This window comes from Macaca fascicularis, chromosome 8 (assembly GCF_037993035.2).
Source record: "Macaca fascicularis isolate 582-1 chromosome 8, T2T-MFA8v1.1".
In the NCBI taxonomy this organism is placed as follows: Eukaryota; Metazoa; Chordata; class Mammalia; order Primates; family Cercopithecidae; genus Macaca; species Macaca fascicularis.
The window spans coordinates 90,205,729-90,226,898 of record NC_088382.1 but is presented as its reverse complement, the minus strand read 5'-3'; the positions used below and the strand labels follow the sequence as shown (position 1 = coordinate 90,226,898).

At 41.1% G+C, this 21,170-nt stretch overlaps 1 long non-coding RNA gene across 1 annotated transcript in view; it reads left to right on the top strand.

The window, feature by feature from the left end:
• The first annotated feature begins 485 nt into the window (after window positions 1-485).
• Window positions 486-21,170, top strand: part of LOC123575225 (uncharacterized) — a 76,532-nt gene continuing 55,847 nt past the window's right edge. Inside the window, exons 1-2 of the long non-coding RNA XR_006700428.2 lie at window positions 486-585; window positions 9,165-9,310. This is a non-coding gene — a long non-coding RNA (uncharacterized lncRNA). The remainder of the gene's footprint in view (window positions 586-9,164; window positions 9,311-21,170) is intronic.

The following is a 21,170-nucleotide window of genomic DNA, read 5'->3' as shown; positions in this document are numbered from 1 at the left end:
AATGGCGGGAACCCGGGAGGCGGAGCTTGCAGTGAGCTGAGATCCGGCCACAGCACTCCAGCCTGGGTGACAGAGCAAGACTCCGTCTCAAAAAAAAAAAAAAAAAAAAAAAAAAAAAAAATATATATATATATATATATATATATATATATATATATAAATCTGGTCTTGTCCCTCGGTTTAAGCCTCTCATTCAGTGTCTACCCATTGCTCTCAAGATAAAGCTCAAAATCTTTAAGTTCTTGCATGATCTCCCTGATCTCCACCTCCCCACTCTTTTCATCATGTTCTATCCAAAGTGTTCCCCTTCCAGTTCTTCCAACACCATACTGCTTTTTCTGCCTTGAGACCTGTGAATGCTCATAACCTCCTTCCTTGCCTAACAAACTCCTATTTACCTTGAATGTTCCAACTTAAATATCAATCGCCAAGGATGCTCCAAAGTGGCTCAGGTCTAACTCTCAAAACAGGCTGTGTTTTTCTTTCAAAGCACGTATATATTAATATCTACCTGTTCCACCAGCTTGTAAGATTCAGCAGAGCAGGAATGATACCCACAATGCCAAGCGCAGCATCTGACACCGAGTAAGTACTAATGAGTATTTGCTGCATTAGTGAATGGACAAATATCTTTAACTGTGGTTACTTCCTTTCGCTTTCCATTTCCCTAAATGATTACTTTATGTGTAAATTATCCTATTTATTTTTGTTTATTCATTTATTCTACGAATAATTGTTCCAGGTACTGCTGTCTTTCAACTGATTTGTAGTTCTTGCTTATCTTTCTTATATTTCTCAGGATATCATTTGTAACCAAATAATTCATAAGGTTAAAAGGTTCGTACTCAGACAGACTTGAGTTCTAGTCACTGCTCTACCACTTACTTGGGATGGGGACTTTAGACAAAATTAGAGGGTTAGTATGAGGTTTATATAATAGATGGTAAATAAAACACTCAGTACAGTTTACAGCACCTCATTGGAGCTCCATGAATAATGTTCTTTTCTGTCCAGCCTCAAAGGTTAAAGAAAAAGGGCTCGGTCCTTGCTCCCTCCATGATACTGTATAATTCTTTCTCCATAAACTCTAATCAGAAAGGTCTCAGAGCCAAAATTCAAAGAGATCTCTCCCATTTTAATCCCTTATTAACTAAATGAGTCATTAAGTTTTCTGTCTGGTGAGTAAAAATTAGATCTGAATTCTGTAATTTAGGCTGTGTGTTTAACAAAGGAGAAAATTACAATTTTCCACAGGACTTATCCCTTCTTTCCATAATAATCAAACAGAAGATCAGTCTAGCAGCAGGATATGGAGTAGATTCGGGAGTCCGGAAGCCCATCCAGCAAGCTGTTGTAATAATTAATGTAGGCATGAGATGGTGAAGGCCTGTTGGCAAGGGAACTAGAAAGGAAGGGAGAGAGAGGGGAAATATCCTAAAGGGAGGCCTTTTCTGATGATCAGGCTGAAGTGGCCATTCTCTACCTATCATTTTGTCTAATTCTCTGTGAAATACTTACCATTATGTGATAATTTTCTTGTTTGTTTAGTTGCTTCTTTGCTTATTGACTGTCTGCCTCTATTAGAACATAAGATCCAAAAGGGAAGGGCCTGGTCAGTTCTGTTTACTGTTAGGTTTTTATGTATCATACCCAGAACAATGCATGGTAGAAAGTGGCACCCAGGGTATATCTGTGGGATGAGTAAATTGTTACTGGAAATGAGAAGCAGTCAGATATAACTAAAACAATTTCAAGATTTAGGCTGGGCGCAGTGGTTTATGCGTATAATCCTAGCACTTTAGGAGGTCGAGGAGGGTGGATCAGTTGAGGCCAGGAGTTCAAGACTAGCCTGGCCAACATGGTGAAACCCATCTCTACCAGAAATACAAAAAATAAGCTGGGTGCAGTGGCGCACGCACCTGTAGTCTCAGCTACTCTGGAGGCTGAGGCATGAGAATCGCTAGAACTCTGGAGGAAGGTTACAGTGAGCCAAGATCATGCCACTGCACTCCAGGCTGGGCAACAGAGCAAGACTCTGTCCCCGCCAAAAAAAAAATTCACTTTAGTTCCAGGTCCTGTCCTAGGCCCTGAGGACACAAGGATGAACAACAGCCTCTGCCCTTTGGGAGTCTATAATCAACAGAAGGAAAGAGATACCTAACTAATTATGATATAAAACAGAAGTTATCATAGTAGTGTCATAAACACTATGCTATGGGAACACAGAGGAGAGAATGAGTAATTCTGCTCAAATTCTAGAGGTCTACAATATAGCTTCAAAGTGTGAAAAGATGGCTACTAAATTCTAGGAAAACAGATTGAAGCCCTAAGGCTTGGTGGTATTATTAATGTGTAATACACAATGTATTCTCAACATATCATTGTAAGATGAATGAGTAATTGAACAACAGGACTTGTTATTTTAAAAGATTGTATCAATATCATCTCTTTTATTGATATTAGAAACCATGTTTCTGAAGAATTTTTAGTAATATGGGAAAATGTTTGTGCCACAATAGGTTTTAGTAAGATACAAAATTATGTGCATAGTTTAATTGTAAAAATTTATTTTCCTCTTTACTTTTTCTTAGAGTTTCCAGATGCTTTATGCAGAGAATATATTAGTCACCTCCACCAAATACATATCAAACATTTTTACGAAGGTGGAGTTGAGGAAGAAATAAAATAGCCAAAAAAAAAAAAAAAAAAGAGAGGGATGGAAAAGGAGGTACATGAAAATGTTACTCATTATTACAGAACTGGTTCATGTAAAAAAGAAAAAAAATTAAAAATTTTTTTGTTTGTTTTTTTGTTTTGGGATGGAGTCTCACTCTGTTGTCCAGGCTGGAGTGCAGTGGCGTGATCTTGGCTCACTACAACCTCTCCCTCCCGGGTTCAAGCATTCTCCTGCCTCCGCTTCTTGAGTAGCTGGGACTACAGGCATGTACCACTATACCCAGCTAATTTTTGTATTTTTAGTAGAGATGAGATTTCGCCATGTTGGTCAAGCTGGTCTTAAACTCCTGACCTCAAGTGATCTGCCTGCCTCGACCTACCAAAGTACTAGGATTACAGGCGTGAGCCACCATGCCCAGCTGAAAAAAAAATTTTTTTAAATTACATCTGTACTTAACATGTACACTTTTTTCTTTATTTTTTTTAACTTTTTTTTTTTAACATAGGTCTCCCTATGGTTGCCCAGGCTGGTCTTAAACTCCTGAGCTCAAGCAATCCTCCCACGTTGGCCTCCCAAAGCACTGGAATTACAGACATGAGCCAACTTGCCTGGCCCCCATTTTTTCCTTGTCATTATGCCCTAAACAATACAGTATAACAAATATTTACATAGCATTTGCATTGTGTTAGGTATTATAAATAGCATTTACATTGTGTTAGGTATTATACATAGCATTTACATTGTGTTAGATATAATCTAGACTACTAGATTTAAAGTATACAGAAGGATGTGCATAGGTTATATGCAAATACTACACCATTTTATATAAGGGACTTGAACATCCATGGATTTTGGTATTCATGGGGGGTCTTGGAACCAATCCCCCGTGGATATTGAGGAATGACTCTCCTTCTCAGCTGTCATATTTGGTCGCTCATTGTTCATGTATGGAACATAACAAATTTATTATTTGTGCCCTGCATGTTTCATGCCTATTTTTAGCTTTGCTCCTATTATTAAGTAATTTTCTCAACAGAGGTGTGTGGCAGGAGTGGGAGATAGCTAGATAGCCAATCAGTGAGTAAAATTGAACCTTAGACCATTGATCACAAGGTCTTAACTTCTATTTGGTTCACCACTTAAAAGGTATGTGATCATTAGTAAATAATATTGACCCCTTTGAAAAACCTGTGCACTTCACCAGGTTACTGTTCATTTCTTCATTTACTAATTCTCATGAGATAGATAGAGAGAGAGAGAGAGAGAGAGAGAGAGAGAGAGAGAGAGAGATAAGTTTTATAGACATGATTTTACTCGGTTACCCAAGCTGAAGTGCAGTGCTGCCAGCATAGCTCACTATAGCCTCCAACTTCTGGATCAAGCAATCCTCCAACTTCAGCCTCCCAAATAGCTAGGCCTATAGGTGCTTGCCACCACACCTGGCTAACTTTTTTTTTTTTGAGGCGGAGTTTCACTCTTGTTGCCCAGACTGGAGTGCAATGGTGCAATCTCAGCTCATTGCAACCTCCGCCTCCCAGGTTCAAGCAATTTGCCTGCCTCAGCCTCCCAAGTAGCTGGGGTTACAAGCATGTGCCACCACCCCCTGCTAATTTTGTATTTTTAGTAGAGATGGGGTTTCTCCATGTTGGTCAGGCTGGTCTCGAACTCCCGACCTCAGGTAATCTGCCCACCTTGGCCTCCCAAAGTTCTGGGATTATAGGTGTGAGACACATACCCGGCCGACTTTTTAATTTTTGGTAGAGATGAGGTCTTGCCCTGTTGCCCCAGGTGGTCGTGAGCTCCTGGCCTCAAGCGATCCTCCTGCATTGGCCTCTCAAAGTGTTGGAATTACAGGAGTCAGCCACTGTGCTTGGCTCCCATGTAATGAGTTTTTATTGCATATTTACTACTTAGCAGCTCTGTACTAGGCATTCATCAGTGAACAAGATCAATATAGTCTCTATGCTCATGAATCTAGAAAGAAAACAGAAAAAAAAAACTCAATTGAAAATAAAGCAATTACAAATTGTGACAGATGTTATGAAAAAAACAAGAGAGCAGGAAAGAGAAACTTTTTGTTGTTGTTGTTTTTGAGATGGAGTCTCTCTCTGTCACCCAGGCTGGAGTGCAGTGGCACTATCTCGGCTCACTGCAACCTCCACCTCCCGGGTTCAAGTAATTCTCTGCCTCAGCCTCCCGAGTAGATGGAATTATAGCCACCCACCATCATGCCCAGCTAATTGTATTTTTAGTGGAGACGGGGTTTCACCATCTTGGCCAGGCTGGTCTTGAACTCCTGACCTCGTGATCCACCTGCCTCGGCCTCCCAAAGTGCTGGGATTATAGGCATGAGCCACCGTGCCCAGCCAAAACTTTTTATTTTTATTTTTTAGACAGGTCTCACTCTGTCACCCAGGCTATAGTGCAGCGGTGATGCAAACAAGGCTCACTGCAGCCTCGACCTCCTGGGCTCAAGCCATCCTCCCACCTCAGCCTCTCAAATAGGTGAGACCACAGGTGCCCAACACCATGCCTGGCTAATTTTTTAAAAAAATTTTGTAGAGGCCGGGCGCGGTGGCTCAAGCCTGTAATCCCAGCACTTTGGGAGGCCAAGATGGGCAGATCACGAGGTCAGGAGATCGAGACCATCTTGGCTAACCCGGTGAAACCCCGTCTCTACTAAAAAATACAAAAAACTAGCCGGGCGAGGTGGCGGGCGCCTATAGTCCCAGCTACCTGGGAGGCTGAGGCAGGAGAATGGAGTGAACCCAAAAAGCGGAGCTTGCAGCGAGCTAAGATCTGGCCACTGCACTCCAGCCTGGGCGACAGAGCCAGACTCCATCTCAAAAAAAAAAAAAAAAAATTTTGTAGAGACAGGGTCTTGCTGTGTTGCCCAGGCTGAATGAAAGAGAAACTTTGGATAAGAATGAGTACAATAATATTTTAGGCAGGGAATATGTTTTTGAAACAGAATAGTGTACATAAAGACCCAGAGATGGAAAATACTGTAATATTGGAGGAGTTGAAAGAAGATGCTTGTCAGGAGTGAAGTGGATGATTGAGGAGAATGAGGTGAGATGATGTTAGAGAGAAGGCAGAGCCAGATCTGTACGGCCCTACAGCCATAGTAAGGTACATGGAGATTATTCTAAGGGTTGTGGGACAGCAAGAGGGTTGTGACATGGTCTGGTTTCACTCTGAGAAATTATTCTACCATTTGTATAGAGAATGGAATAAAGTAAAAGCCATTGAGTATAGCCCAGGGTAGCAATGTTGAAGGCCTGGACTAAGGAATGCAGTGTCAACAGAGAGGAGTAGATATACTTAAGGGATATTTTGGAGACAGAAATTATGAAGACCGTATGAAATAATGAATTTAACAAGCTCAGTAAACTATAAAATGCTTGTATATTTTGAGTTTTAGTATCACACTTCTGAGTCTTATGGAACCAGAAGGATTGTATAATGTTAAGTTATTCTGCTACCAGTGGACTTAATTATATCTGTTTTTTAAATCTGTACTGTATCACCTGTCTTATCTAACTAAATCCGCTCTCAGAAAAAACTACTTTGTTCTTAAATTCTCAATATAAGAATTCAACAAATATTCATTAAACCAAAGATATGGGACGCTTAGCATAAATGTATTTAGATAGCAGATTTTAATGTAATTTGGTGAAAACATAATTTATATATTATTTACATTTAAAGATATACAGTACTTGCTCTGCACAGCTCTTAAAATACAAAAGAAGCTCCTTTATTAAACTGTGAGAATTATGTGCTAGCACAATGCAAAGATTGTTGGTGGAAAAAAACAGAACAAAATAATAATTTGCACTGACACTTAAGGTTATAGAGGCTCATAGTATTTTCATGTCTAAATAAATAATGACAAATTACCTGAGTAAAGAATATTAAGAATTACCAATGTATATGACTACCTCTTTCATTTTAAAATCTTTCTTTTACTAATAAAATGCAGTACAGTAAATGGATATTAGTGAATTTTCCTACACTTTAATAAAGCCAAGGGTACTTCTATACAAACAAGAAGTCCTTCCACCTGCCAAAATAAAATTCAAAACAAAATGAAAAAATGCTTATTTTGCCCCAATTTAGCCCTAACATTCTTTGAGGGGGTTCTGAATTTCAAATAGATCCAATCACCCCCAAATGGTATCAAATTCCATCCTATCTGCCTACTTAAATGCCTAGCCTTTGTTTAAAGTAAGTGGATTAACATTTTCATTGTTGGGATGTTCTTCTCCAACCTAGGTTTGATAGATTATCAGCAATTTTTAAAAACCTACCACAACCCTCCCTGCTCTTTCTGCCCACTCCTCCCTCCCCTTGACAAGAACCTTTCTTTCCTTCCCACGGTAAGATTCTATGACTCATCTCTTTTGAATGCAGGCAATAGTCTAGCACCTTCCTTTCATCACTCAGTTGCGAAGGTTTTTCGTTATTGAACAGCTTTTGATAAATGTTTGTCTATTATTATTATTATTATTATTATTTAGAGACAGGGGTCACTGTGCATGATGGCTCACGCCTGTAATCCCAGCACTGTGGGAGGCCAAGGCAGGATAACTTGAACTCAGGAGTTCAAGACCAGCCTGGGCAACATGATGAAACCCTGTCTCTACTAAAAATGCAAAAATTAGCTGGGCATGGTGGCCTGAGCCTGTAGTCCCAGCTACTGGAGAGGCTGAGGTTGGGAGATTGCTTGAGCCTGGAAGGCAGAGGCTGTATTCTAGATTATGCCACTGCACTCCAGCCATGGTGACAGAGTGAGATTCTGTCTCAAAAAAAAAAAAATAAAGATGGGAGGGTTGGGGGCAGTGCTCTGTCACCCAGGCCAGAGAGCAGTGGCACAATTATGGCTCGCTGCAGCCTTGAATTCCTGGCCTATAGCGATCCTCCTGCCTCAGCCTCCCGAGTAGCTGGGACTATAGCCTTAAGCCACTGCGCTCCACCCTAATATTATTTTTAAATCCAGGTGTCCCTGCAAACGTTTTTAACATGAAGAGTAAATTATTTGCCTCTGGCTCTTTCCCCATCACTTTTTTCAGAGCACTTCTAGTACTAGGCAGCCCAAAGCAAGGTGTTCAGGTTTGTTTTTTTTTTCTTTTTCGAGACAGGGTCTCACTCTCTTGCCCAGACTGGAGTGCAGTGGCTCAATCTCGGCTCACTGCAACCTCCACCTCTCAGGCTCAAGGGATTTTCCTGCTTTAGCCTCCGAAGTAGCTGGGATTATAGGCATATACCACTACCGCCCAGGTAATTTTTGTATTTTTAGTAGAGATGGGGTTTCACCATGTTGGCCAGGCCAAACTTCTGACCTCAAATGATCCACCCACCTCAGACCCCCAAAGTGCTGGGATTACAGGCGTGAGCCACCACGCCCAGCCCATTCAGGGGTTTATACATTTAAGCACCCCTGAGGCATACCTAAATGGTCCCCTCAGCATTTCACTTCCAAAGCTGTGGCCAGGACTTCTGGGCATCTGTGTTTTCCTATGTCATCTTTTTCACTGATGATCAACTGGATTGGCCCCAAACAAGAAGTAACCCAAGGCTGTTTAACACATCCATGCATGTCATTTAGGAATAGAAAGGAAGGTTCCTTGCCATGTGCAAAGCTTGCCATTAGGGCATTTCTCCAAACATACGGATACATGTTTGACTGGGCTTCATTTTCATTCTCATTGTGACCACAAATATCATAGCTTCTTGAATTGTGCCTCTGTTTTTAAATTTTACTTTTCATTTCTTCCCTATTTCAGCAAGCGTATGTTCTCCACCTCTTAAAGTTTCCTAAACACTGACATTTATAGGATACATAATTTCATTGTCTTATCAATAATGGAACACTGAAAAATATTTATGGAAGATATTGATCTATGTTTTTTGATGATGATATGCAATGTAAAGTGATTATTATATATATACACATATAAAGTATATATTCTCTAATATGCAAAATGCTTCCGTTTATTCCTGACTCCATTTCCCCACTCCCTTCTGACCAAATCTTGTTTACGTCAGCTATTAGCATAGCACCCATTTCTGACAAGAGGAGGCACATCTTTTTTTTTTTTTTTTTTTTTTTTTGACAGAGTCTTGCTGTGTCGCCCAGGCTGGAGTGCACTGGCACAATCTTGGCTCACTGCAACTTCCATCTCCCAAGTTTAAGTGATTCTCCGGCCTCAGCCTCCTTAGTAGCTGGGACTACTGGTGCATGCCACCACACTCAACTAATTTTTGTATTTTTAGTAGAGACAGGGTTTCACTATGCTGGCCAGGCTTGTCTCGAACTCCTGACCTCAAGTGATCCACCTGCCTTGGCCTCCCAAAGTGCTGGGATTACAGGCATGAGCCACTGTGCCTGGCCAAGGAGGCACATCTAAATTCTGACAGAAACTGCGTTAGGAATGGCATTGCTGAACTAAATCCCTGACTTTCCATGCTCTTCTCTTTGCAGCGGTGCCAGAGCCTAAACTATAAACGTGGAGATATTTGGAACTTTGGAACCTCTGACAGTCTAATGTGTCAGAACTAGCACAGAAGAGGAGTGTTAGAAACCGGATTCTCAATCTGAACTTCAACCCTACTAGCTAGAGATCCTGAGTAAGCATTTACCTTCTCTGAGCCTCGGTTTCCTTTTCTGTTAAATAGATATAATCCCTTACCAGTTCAAATGTATATCGTAGTATTTATAAAGTGATATGCTAATGTTAGTTGTTGCTCTCATTTAAAAGGAAAGGCAGAGACTATAACCAAACAAACAAATAAAACTAGGAATTTAAAGAATCTAACTCTGGAAGCCCTAGTCTAAAATTGCCTTATCCTAACCTGAATTTACCCCTTTTCTATTACTCAATTGCACAACGTTCTTTCCCCCATATCATACATGTTTGAAATAATATATATTCCCTGTCTTTTTAAAAATAGCTTTGCAGGCCGGGTGCGGTGGCTCACGCCTGTAATCCCAGCACTTTGGGAGGCCGAGGCAGGTGGATCACAAGGTCAGGAGATAGAGACCATCCTAGCTAAAACGGTGAAATCCCCTCTCTACTAAAAAATACAAAAAAATTAGCCGGGCATGGTGCGGGCGCCTATAGCCCCAGCTACTCGGGAGGCTGAGGCAGGAGAATGGAGTCAACCTGGGAGGCGGAGCTTGCAGTGAGCCGAGGTCGGGCCACTGCACTCCAGCCTGGGCAACAGAGCGAGACTCCGTCTCAAAAAAAATAAATAAATAAAATAGCTCTGCAAATATTCGGAATTCATTAGTCATTCACATATGGGTGTTCAATGCTTTAATGGGAAGTTAAGATAACTATGCTGAGGGCATCGAAGTTTTATTAGGGAAGAAAGAAGCAATCGTTAGGAAATATGACATTATGTAGGAGTTGGAACAGGCCCAAATGGAGGGAAGCAGTGCTGCCTTGGGCCAGGACAGAGGCCCTGGTGAAACACCAGCAGGAGAGAGAAACATGAAGAAAAGGGTGGAGATAACAAGGCAGACTTCACATTTTCTGGAATTTTCCTCTTTATATAGAAAATGGGGGTAAAGCTCTATTTATTCCACTCTTCTCAGTAATACTTCTAGAACCCAGAATTCAAATGAGTAGTATACATCCAAAGTTGACCAGGTTTTTGTGCAGTAGCCTGGGAACTCAACCATCACAATGTTTCTGAAAAAAATGTATTCCAATTTTCAAAGAGCCAACCCTGAAATGCATTTTTGGAATGCAATCTGTTTGAAAATGAAATAACAAGGCAGCCTGTATAAGTTAGCTTTCAAATAAAATTTGGGGTTAGAAACATACCAACTACTATGAAAAACTGGTTTCTAATGGGGACTCAATCTTTTTGAGATATCTTGGATACTTTTTGGAAGGAGGTGGGCTACAAATATACAAATGAGGCTTCTAGATAAAAAAAAATTTAAATGGATTTTAAGACTTTAACATGGAGCTATAGAACAGTCTCACCAGTTCAGAGATCCAGGAAATCTTTCCCATAGCCCTGGAATCAACTATTCACTTTAGAATACAATTGAGCTTCATCCACTTTGGAGTAAAGCCCAATTATATCCTAAGAATAATCTCTTCTACATTAAATCACATCCATGTGGAAAAAAAAAAGCTCCTCAAAAAATGTACACTACTGTAGCCATGGCCATGATTTATTACACCTCTTTATAGTATTTAGAATCACTAATACTCACAATTTAAAAAATAAAGTGACAGGTTACGGTGAAATGATTTCCGTTTTTTTCTTTTGTTTAATGTACCCAAGATAGTACTTCATGAAATAATTTCCAAAGTTCAGTAACTTTCTTCAGTTGGAATAGATATAACTTAGAATTTCTACCACAGTAATTTTACTCAGATAAATGATATGAATAATGGATTATTCATTACTAAATTTTTTTACACAACTCATCTCTTTCACACACTACCTTATATCTGCAACCCCAGTAAAATTTGTGTTCAAGAAAAGAGCTAGGCTGGGCATAATGGCTCAGCCTGTAATCCCAGTACTTTGGGAGGCCCAAAAGGAAGGATCGCTTGAGCCCAGGAGTTCGAGACCAGCCTTGGCAACAAAGTAAGACCCTCAACTCTACAAAAAATACAATTAGCAAAGTTTGGTGGCACACCTATAGTGCCAGCTACTTGGGAGGCTGAGGCAGAAGGATTGCTTGAACCCAGGAGTTTGAGGGTGCAGTGAACTATGATGGCACCGTCACACTCCAGCTTGGGCAACAAAAGTGAGATCCTATCTCTAAAAATAATAATATTTTTAAAAATTTATTAATAATTTTAAAATAAGAAAATAACTAACATTTTTCCTTCTAAGGGCAGTCACCCATATAAGTAGGTGACTATAACTTATGGTCCAAACTGGATGCTGTTCTCCAGAAAAATGATAAACCAGATGAGACATCAGTAGGCATAGAACAGGACTGCCTTGGGAAATCATGACTGTCGTACTCAATTCATAGCTGCCCTTTGACTGCCCGGACTTCCCTCTCACCAGAGCATGACCTGCAGTAGAGAGGAAGGAGCATGGCCTAATGCAAAGATCACTGCATCAGCTCTCTTGGGTGCCATCCTACCTACAGAACAGACATATCATCTACCTCCTCTTTAAATCAGAAACCTAGAAGGACGCTGGATTCCTTATTCTCCCTCACTCCCTTCTTCCAAACACATATCAAGTCTTACTAATTTCACTTCCTAATCCATCCATTTCCACCCACTCTACCAACACTACCTTAGTTCAGTTCATCACTATCTATCACTTTCTTATTACAACAGCCTTTTACCTCCTGACCCCTCCAATCCATTCTTCACACTGACACCCAATTGATATTTATCAACCAATCATTATCCTTAAAACCCTCATTGGATCCCCTTATCCTCAGCTAAATCTTGAGCTTGTCCTTCATAATTGGTTGCACACCTCTAGCTTCCTCTCAATCACTCCTTCCCCCGCAACTTGCACACTGTTTCAAATTACATTCAGTTCCTAGAACACACCTTCATTAACTATATTTTGCATAAAAGCTTCTCCTCCATGCTCCACACACCAGCGCACCTCACTTCTTTCCCATCCCACTCCTGTACCTGAAATTCCATCTCCATGATTTAGATCTCAGCTTAGAAAGGACTTCCTCCAGGAAACCTTCCTTTCCAAATCCTTCCCATATGCTACCGTTGCACTAATCTCTACTTCCCTTGTCAGAGCGCTGGGAACTCAACCATCACTGGAACTCCGTTAGCAAACTAGGGGTCCTTTCTTAGTCCAAACCCCACCTCAGTGAGGGCCAGCACTTCAAACCAAACTTTCCTGGCCTTGACCTTCTAGCAACCTGTTTTGTATAAGAAATCAAGAAAACCTCCTCACTTTCTGGAATGGCAGCCTGAATTTGTGCCCTTTTTTCTTTTCTTTTTTTTTTTTTTTTGAGACAGAGTCTCACTCTGTCACCCAGGCTGGAGTGCAGTGGCGCGATCTCAGCTCACTGCAACCTCTGCCTTCTGAGTTCAAGCAATTCTCCTGCCTCAGTCTCCCAAGTAGCTGGGATTACAGGCACCTGCCACCGCGCCCAGCTAATTTTTTTTTTTTTTTTTTAAGTAGAGACAGGGTTTCACCATCGTGGCCAGGCTGGTCTTGAACTCTTGACCTCATGATCCACCTGCCTCAGCTTCCCAAAGTGTTGGGATTACAGACGTGAGCCACCGCACCCCACCTTGTGCCCATTCTTAATCCCCAGCCTCCATCCTCCCACCTCAGCCTCCCAAAGTGCTGGTATTACAGGCATGAGCCACCATGCCTGGCCATTCCCAATTTTTATACCCTTCTGCAGATCATGGTAAATAACTAATCATACAGTCCTGTGTCTTTCATTTTTCCCCTATGCTGTAAGGCATCTCCTTCAGTGGAAATGAATCCCATGTACCTTATAAAAGTGCTCCAGGACAAACAACATATGGAAAGGAAAATTGGCTTATTGCCACCAAAAATACTAACTCAGCAGATTTTCCTTTCCTCCTAAGTTTAACCCAATGAAGAAAAGTGCTTACATCACCAAGGCTTCGAGACCCCAGGGAAATCGCTGACAGCTGACCTCTCAATCTCTCTTAGAGCACAGTAAAGGGCAAATGCCTCAAGTTGTAGGAATTGTGCATTCACAAACCATAAAATACTACATAGATATTCATTAGTATTGTATGCTTATGATCACTATATTCTTTTGAAAACATTAATTGATACATTGTAATAGTACATGTTTTGATAAATATCTATGCTGTTTAATAATCTAGTCAGGGTAGTTAGTACATCTGTTACCTTATGCGTTTATCATTTCTTTGTCGTGAGAATATTCAAAGGCCTCTCCTTTAGCTATTTTGTAATGTACATATTTTACCATTAACCATAGTCACCCAACTGTGCAGAATTTATTTTCTATCCGATTGTAACTTTGTTCCCATTGACCAACTTCTCCCCAAACTGCCATTCTTCTCTCCCTCCCCACTCTCTGGTAACCACTGTTCCCTTCTCTGCTTCTGATATCAACTTTTTTTTTTTTTTTCAGATTCCACATGTGAGTGAGATCATGCAGAATTTGTCTTTCTGCGTCTGGCTTATGTGATCTCTATATTCTCATTTTGAGTTTGAGACTGTCCTTCAAACACAAAAGGATATAGAAACAGTCTCCTCCTCATTTGGGAGAATACCTTGGAGGCACAAAAATTCAGTTTATGCAAGAACAAACAATGAGAATAAAAGAGCTAGCAATAGAGTGATCTTCCAGATTTCAAGTATGAGGACAGCAACATTCAGCCCTAGCTAAAAGCATCTGCTTCCCCCCCCCAGCTCGATCTCAGGTCATATTCCTTTGGAATTTCATGGCCAGGACAATAATCAACTGGAGAATGTTGCTTTTTGGAACCAGTGTGCCCAGAGTTAAAGAGAAACAATTTTAGGCCAGGCATGGTGGTTCACGCCTGTAATCCCAGCGCTTTGGGAGGCTGAGGTGGGAATATCGCTTGAGTTTGAGACCACCCTGGGCAAGTTGACGAGATCCGGTTTCTACAAAAATTAAAAAAATAGCCAGGTGTGGTGGCATGTATCCGTAGTCCCAGCTACTTGGGAGGCTGAGGTGGGAGGATCACTTGAGCCCAAGAGTTCAGGGATGCAGTGAGCTATGGTCATCCCACTGTACTCCAACCTGAGCGACAGAGCGAGACTCTGTCTCTCTGAGAAAAAAAGAAAAGAGAGAGAAAGTTTTGCTTTCTGGATCCTTATGTCAATAGCCCTTTTTCTCTGTGAATAAGGTTGGATAAGAGGGCACCAGGAAGGGCCAAGCTTCTGTCAATATACAGTTGACTAGATCTACTAAAATGTTCATATTCTGAGAAGATGTTCAGTATAACAATATTCTATTCTGTATTCTGAAAAATAAATAATTTCATAAATACTATTTGAGTATCTGATAAACAAAATTAGGTGATTATGTAAATGCAACATAAATCAGCACTGCATGAAGTAATTTAGATAGACTATGACTGGCCTACCCCTGTCCCCATTTTTCATACTGTGATTAGAAGGAAATTGCTTGGAATGGCCCACACACTCTGCATGATCTGGTCTCGCCCAGCATGCTGTATCCATCCACATTGGTCGTATTTCAGTTCCTCAAACACATGAGGTTCTTCTTTTTTTTTTTTTTTTGAGTTGGAGTCTCACTCTGTTGCCAGGTTGGAGTGCAGTGGCACAATCTCGGCTCACTGCAACCACTGCCTCCTGGGTTCAAGCGATTCTCCTGCCTCAGCCTCCCGAGTAGCTGGGACTGCAGGTGCCCTCCACCACGCCTGGCTAATTTTTGTGTTTTTAGTAGAGATGGGGTTTCACCATGTTGGCCAGGCTGGTCTCTAACTCCTGACCTCGTGATCCGCCCTCCTCAGCCTCCCAAAGTGCTGGGATTACAGGTGTGAGCCACCGCGCCCGGCCACACATGAGCTTCTTCTTGTTATTTTTAAACAGAGATGGTTTCTCCCCATGTTGCCCAGGCTGATCTCAAACTCCTAGGCTCAAGGGATCCTCCTGCTTCTGCCTTCCAAAGTGCTGGGATTTCAGGTGTGAGCCATCGCACCCAGCGTGTTGTTGTTGTTGTTGTTTAAGACAGAGTCTTACAATGTTGACTAGGCTGGAGTGCAGTGGCTCAATTTTGGCTCACTGCAACCTCCACCTCCCAGGTTCAAGAGGTCCTCCTGCCTCAGCCCCCCAAGTAGCTGGGACTACAGGTGCTTCCCATTTTTTTTTTTTTTTTTGATATTTTTAGTAGAGATGGAGTTTTGCCATGTTGCCAGTCGGGTCTTAAACTCCTGGACTCAAGCAATCCAGCTGCCTCGCCCTCAGTGTCCCAAAATGCTGGGATTATAGGTGTGAACCACTGCGCCCAGCCCAGTCTTGTTGTTAAGAGATAGAGTCTCACTGTTTTGCCCAGGTTTGTCTTGAAATCATGGCCTTAAGCAATTCTCCTGCCTCAGCCTCCCTATTAGCTGGATTTCAGCACAAGCCACCATGCCTGACTATGTGGCTCCTTCTTTATTTATTTATTTATTTATTTATTTATTTATTTATTTATTTTGAGATGGAGTCTTGGTCTTTCACCAGACTGGAGTGCAGTGGTGCCAATCTCGGCTCACGCAACATTGGCCTCCCAAGTTCAAGTGATTCTTCTGCCTCAACCTCCTGAGTAGCTGGGACTACAGGCACACACCACCACACCCAGCTAATTTTTGTATTTTTAGTAGAGATGGGGTTTCACCATGTTGGCCAGGATGGTCTCAATCTCTTTTGTGATCTGCCTGCCTCGGCCTCCCAAATTGTTGATATTACAGGCGTGAGCCACCACACCCAGCCTGGCTCTTTCTTAACTAGGCCTTTGCACATGCTGATCCTTCTCTTTAGAATGCTACTCCCCCACCTCTTTCTGTGCTAGCTGCTTCTTAGACCTTAGACCTTAGTCTAAAACTTACTTTTCTGGAAGGGCCTCATTTGAATACCTGTTTCTTTTTCTCCTATTTTATTCTAACATTTTCCAGATTTTTTTTTTATTCACAAGAGTCACCCCGTTTGTTATTACCTGTTTGATTATTGTCTGTCTCTCCTATTAGACTATTCATACCTTGAGGACAGGAATTACCTCTAGCTTGTTCACTACTGAGTTCCCAGTACCTGCACAGGACCTGGCACATACTGGGTTCTCAGTAGATATTTGTTGAATGAATGTATTAGTATGCAGATTGTAATATTATATAATGACATCAATTCTGTGGATTAAGTATTGTTTTAAATATATTTATGTTTTATTAATCTCAAATATCTATATACATTTAAAAAATATACAGCATCTTTTTTTGTTTGTTTTTTGAAACAGAGTCTTGCTCTATCGCCCAGGCTGGAATGCAGTGGTGTCATCTTGGCTCACTGCAACCTTTGCTTCCCAGGTTCAAGAGATTATCCTGCCTCAGCCTCCCAAGTAGCTGGGACTACAGGTATGCACCACCACACTTGGATAATTTTTATGTTTTTTAGTAGAGATAGGATTTCACCGTGTTGGTCAGGCTGGTCTTGAACTCCTGGCCTCAACTGATCCTCCTGCCTTGACCTCCCAAAGTGCTGGGATTACAGGTGTGAGCCACCACGCCCAGCCCAAGGATCTCTTTAAAATTAATGAGACAATGAGTGAGGCCAGGCACAGTGGCTCATGGGCTCTCAGCACTTTGGGAGCCCAAGGTGGGCAGATCACTTGAGGTCAGGAGTTCGAGACCAGCCTGGCCAACATGGTGACACCCAGTTTCTACTAAAAATACAAAAATTAGCCAGACATGGTGGCGCATGCCTGTAATCCCAGCTACTTGGGAGGTTGAGGCAGGAGAATTACTTGAACCCAGGGGGGCAGAGGTTGCAGTGAGCTAAGATTGTACCACTGCACTGCAGCCTGGGTAACAGAGCAAAACTCTGTCTCAACAACAGAAGAGATCCTTGGTAAAAGCAAAAAAGAAATACTGAGACTGTTTTTAAAAACATAAAGAAAAACAACAACAACATAAAGTGGAGGCTGGGCGTGGTGGCTCACACCTATAATCCCAGCACTTTGGGAGGCCAAGGTGGGCAGATCACCTGAGTTTGAGACCTCCCTGACTAACATGAGAAACCCCGTCTCTACTGAAAGTACAAAATTAGCCGGGCGCGGTGGCGCATGCCTGTAATCCCAGCTACTCGGGAGGCTGAGGCAGGAGAATTGTTTGAACCCAGGAAGCGGAGGTTGTGGTGAGCTGAGATCACGCCATTGCACTCCAGAACTGGGCAACAAGAGCAAAACTCGGTCTCAGAACAAACACAAAAACAAAAAACATGAAGTGTAAATCATCTTCTTTCAAAATTTCAGCAAAGTTACTGGGTTCTAGTTAACTGAGGTTTTTCAAACACTTAGTAATCACTGAAGTCCATCCTTTGCTTTTTGCTGATTTAATTTTATTATGCAAATTCTTTATTAATTTAATTTTTGTTCTTGAGGAAGGGTGGATCTTGCTCTGTTGCCCAGGCTAGAGGGCAGTGGCACAATTATAGCTCACTGTAGCCTTAATCTCCTGGGTTCAAATGACCCTCCCACCTCAGCTTCCAGAGTAGCTGGGACTATAGGCACACCAATATACCTGACTCATTGAACTTTTATTTAACTCCTACTAGATGCTATGGAGGCAAAGATGAGCTCCTTTTAGTAGTCCATGGCCCACTGGGAAATATCCATAAACAGTTATAATTCACTGTAACTCAGGGAGGAAGTTAAACTCTAAGTCTACCTCACCCAACTTGAGGACATCAGAGACAGTTTCTTACAGGAAGTGGCCTATGAACTGAAACTTGTAGATTGCATAGGACTAAGCTGAGAGAAGTGGAAAGGGCACAGTATGCAGAAAGACATGGAAACAAGGAACATTCCATTGTGTTCCAGGAATTACAAGCAACTCAGTGCTCCTGGAGCGTAAACTTTGGGAAGGGAGTGGCAGCTGTTGACGCTTTGAGGTAGGCAGGACCAGATGCAGGAAAGGGAGCTTGTACCTTATTAGGGCACTTGGACTTTGCACCCCCAGCCATGGGGATCCACCAGAGTGTTTTGTGGAAATTGTTAATAGTTAAGCTCTAAGAACATGTGAATTGAAAAATTTTATGCAAATTACATTCCATTTTTACACTACTAGCAGTTGGAAGAGATAGATCATAAACAAAAACTTCAAAGGATTTACAATCCGGCACTCTTTTAATTGTATTTATGCCAAACACTTTCCACATCAAAATGGATGTTTAAAATGAATAAATTTGATACTGTGAAGTAGCCCATCTTTAGTCCTGATGTTTATTAAATAGAAAGACTCAAAATCATCCAATTATTCTTGGAAAATGTACATGAATGTGTGGTATTTGGAACTCTATTTTAGAACCCAAATGTCATAGACATCTGGACACAAAAATTATGCAAGAGAGACCTTTAGAAATGTGTTACTAATTATTGACTCTCTCCTGCAACAGCATAACTGAGCCTTTGTTACAGGCACTGTGTAGACTGGCTTTTTTCACATGTGATGGTTGATTTTCATAAGACAGTTTTCATAACCAGAATCACAAAGCACTTCATAGAGTTAAGAAGGCCAATAAGACTCACAGATAAATGAATTATATTAGCTGGGATGAATGGACAAAATAACAGCTTAAAATTATCTAGGGAAAGAAGAGAAATATGATCAAGCTAGCTAAAGAATTAGGGAAAGAATTCAGAGCAACTAGCTAACTAGCTGTAATGGAGTGGCTGTGTGAAGTTATGGAATTAGAACTGGATTATAGTACTTGTCTTTTCACTTGCCAAATATGTCATTTAACCTCTCTGTGCTCTCATTTTTATTATCTATAACAGAAAGGTCAGACTTAATAGTCTTTGAGGCCTTCTTTAAATTCTAAAATTTAGGTTATAGGAGTTTAAAATATCAAGAAATCAACTCCTATTGAGTAACTGCTATATGTACCAGGAAAAATTCCAAGCAATAGTGTCTAAGAACAAGGGAAGATCCCTTTTCTCATTGAGCTGAAATTCTAGTGGGAAGGGAGGACAGAGAGATAGCTATAAATAGATAAAATAATTGTAGTTAGAAATACATGCTACAAAGGAAATAAGACAGGATAGTATTCTAGAGAAGGACTGGGTGGTCTAGGGGATGACATGACATAGGTAGGTAGAGAACTCTGAGACCTGAAGAAGAGCAGGGTCCAGATTTGGGAAAGATGGGAGTCAGGCACTCCTATTGAAGATTTCACGTGCCAAAGAACTGGGCGGGGGAAAAATTGGACTTCCTTGAGGAACACAGAGAAGCCAGTGATGCTGAAATACAGAAATGAGGGGGAAGAACAACCAGAAAAGAGGTAAGCTAAGTTATGCAGAGCCTCATAGGCTGTGGTAAAAAGTTTGAATTTTATTTTAAGTGCGGTAGTCAGCACTTAATGGAATTTAAGCTGAAAAGTGACACCATCTGATTTATTTTAAAATATCTTTTTGGCTCTGTGTTGAGATTTGATTGCAGATGGCAGACTGGAAATAGAGACCAGTTTCAGAAGCTATTGTAAAATGTCAATTAAGAGATTATAGTAGGCGGGGCGCAGTGGTTCACGCATGTAATCCCAGCACTTTGGGAGGCTGAGGCAGGCGGATAACCTGGGGTCAGGAGTTCAAGACCAGCCTGGCCAACATGGCAAAACCTGTCTCTTCTAAAAATACAAAAATTAGCCCAGCATGGTGGTGGGCGTCTGTAATCTCAGCTACTTGGGAGGAGGCAGGAAAATAACTTGAGTTCGGGAAGCAGAGGTTGCAGTGAGCTGAGATGGTGCCACTGCACTCCAGCCTGGGTGACACAGTAAGACTCTCTTTAAAAAAAAGAGAAAAGATAATAGTAACTAGCACCAAGATGGTGTAAGTGGAGAGAAAAAGCCTAAAACAAGGTATTACTTATTGTTCTGAATCCTTGTATTTAAATATCTCCTGCGTTAATGTGGTATTTTAGAAACTGACTCAACTCACAAATCTGGTAACCATGATAGAAATTTAATGAGAAATTAAGGAGGTCAGTTAGGAAAAGAGTAATGCCAAATAAACGCAACTTGCTCTGATAAGTTTTGTGCTGAATTAGGTGCCCTGCATATTTGGAGATTTTCATTTGAAGTTTCAAATAATTTCAGGAGAAATAGTATATTTGGAAAGATAAATCAAGCAAGTTTAGGATAGGTTGATAACTAGCAAGGATTCTCCATAGACATTGCTGTCCAGTTCTGTTTTCAAAATATATGAATTTATTCAACAATGTATTTTGTGAAGATTAGATATTTTCAGTAGATAGACTCTGTACTTGGAACAAGTCCTCTAAACCAATTTTGGGCAATTAAACAACTGAAACTATCTTTAGAAAATATAAAATATATCTATTTCTACTGCTTTTGTATTAAATATTTACAGTGATACAAAAAATATACTGGCCAATAACAGTAGAAAATCAAGACATGCACCCAATTTGGAGAGAGCTAAGGAATAAAGGATATTATTATAACTAATGTAAAGATATTAGCATGCGATATCAATATATTTAATAGAGACACGAGCACTTCCTAAGTTTAAATAATTTCACTCGTATACTATTTATTTAAAATTCAAGAATCGTAAACCCAGCACATTGGGAGGTGGATCATGTGAGCCCAGGAGTTCGAGACCAGCCTGGGCAACATTGTGAAATCATGTCTTTACAAAAAATACAAAAATTAGCTGGGCATGGTGGCACACACCTGTAGTCCCAGCTACTCAGGAGGATGAGGTGGGAAGATCACCTGAGCCCAGGAAGGTAGAAGCTGCAGTGAGCCAGGATCATGCCAC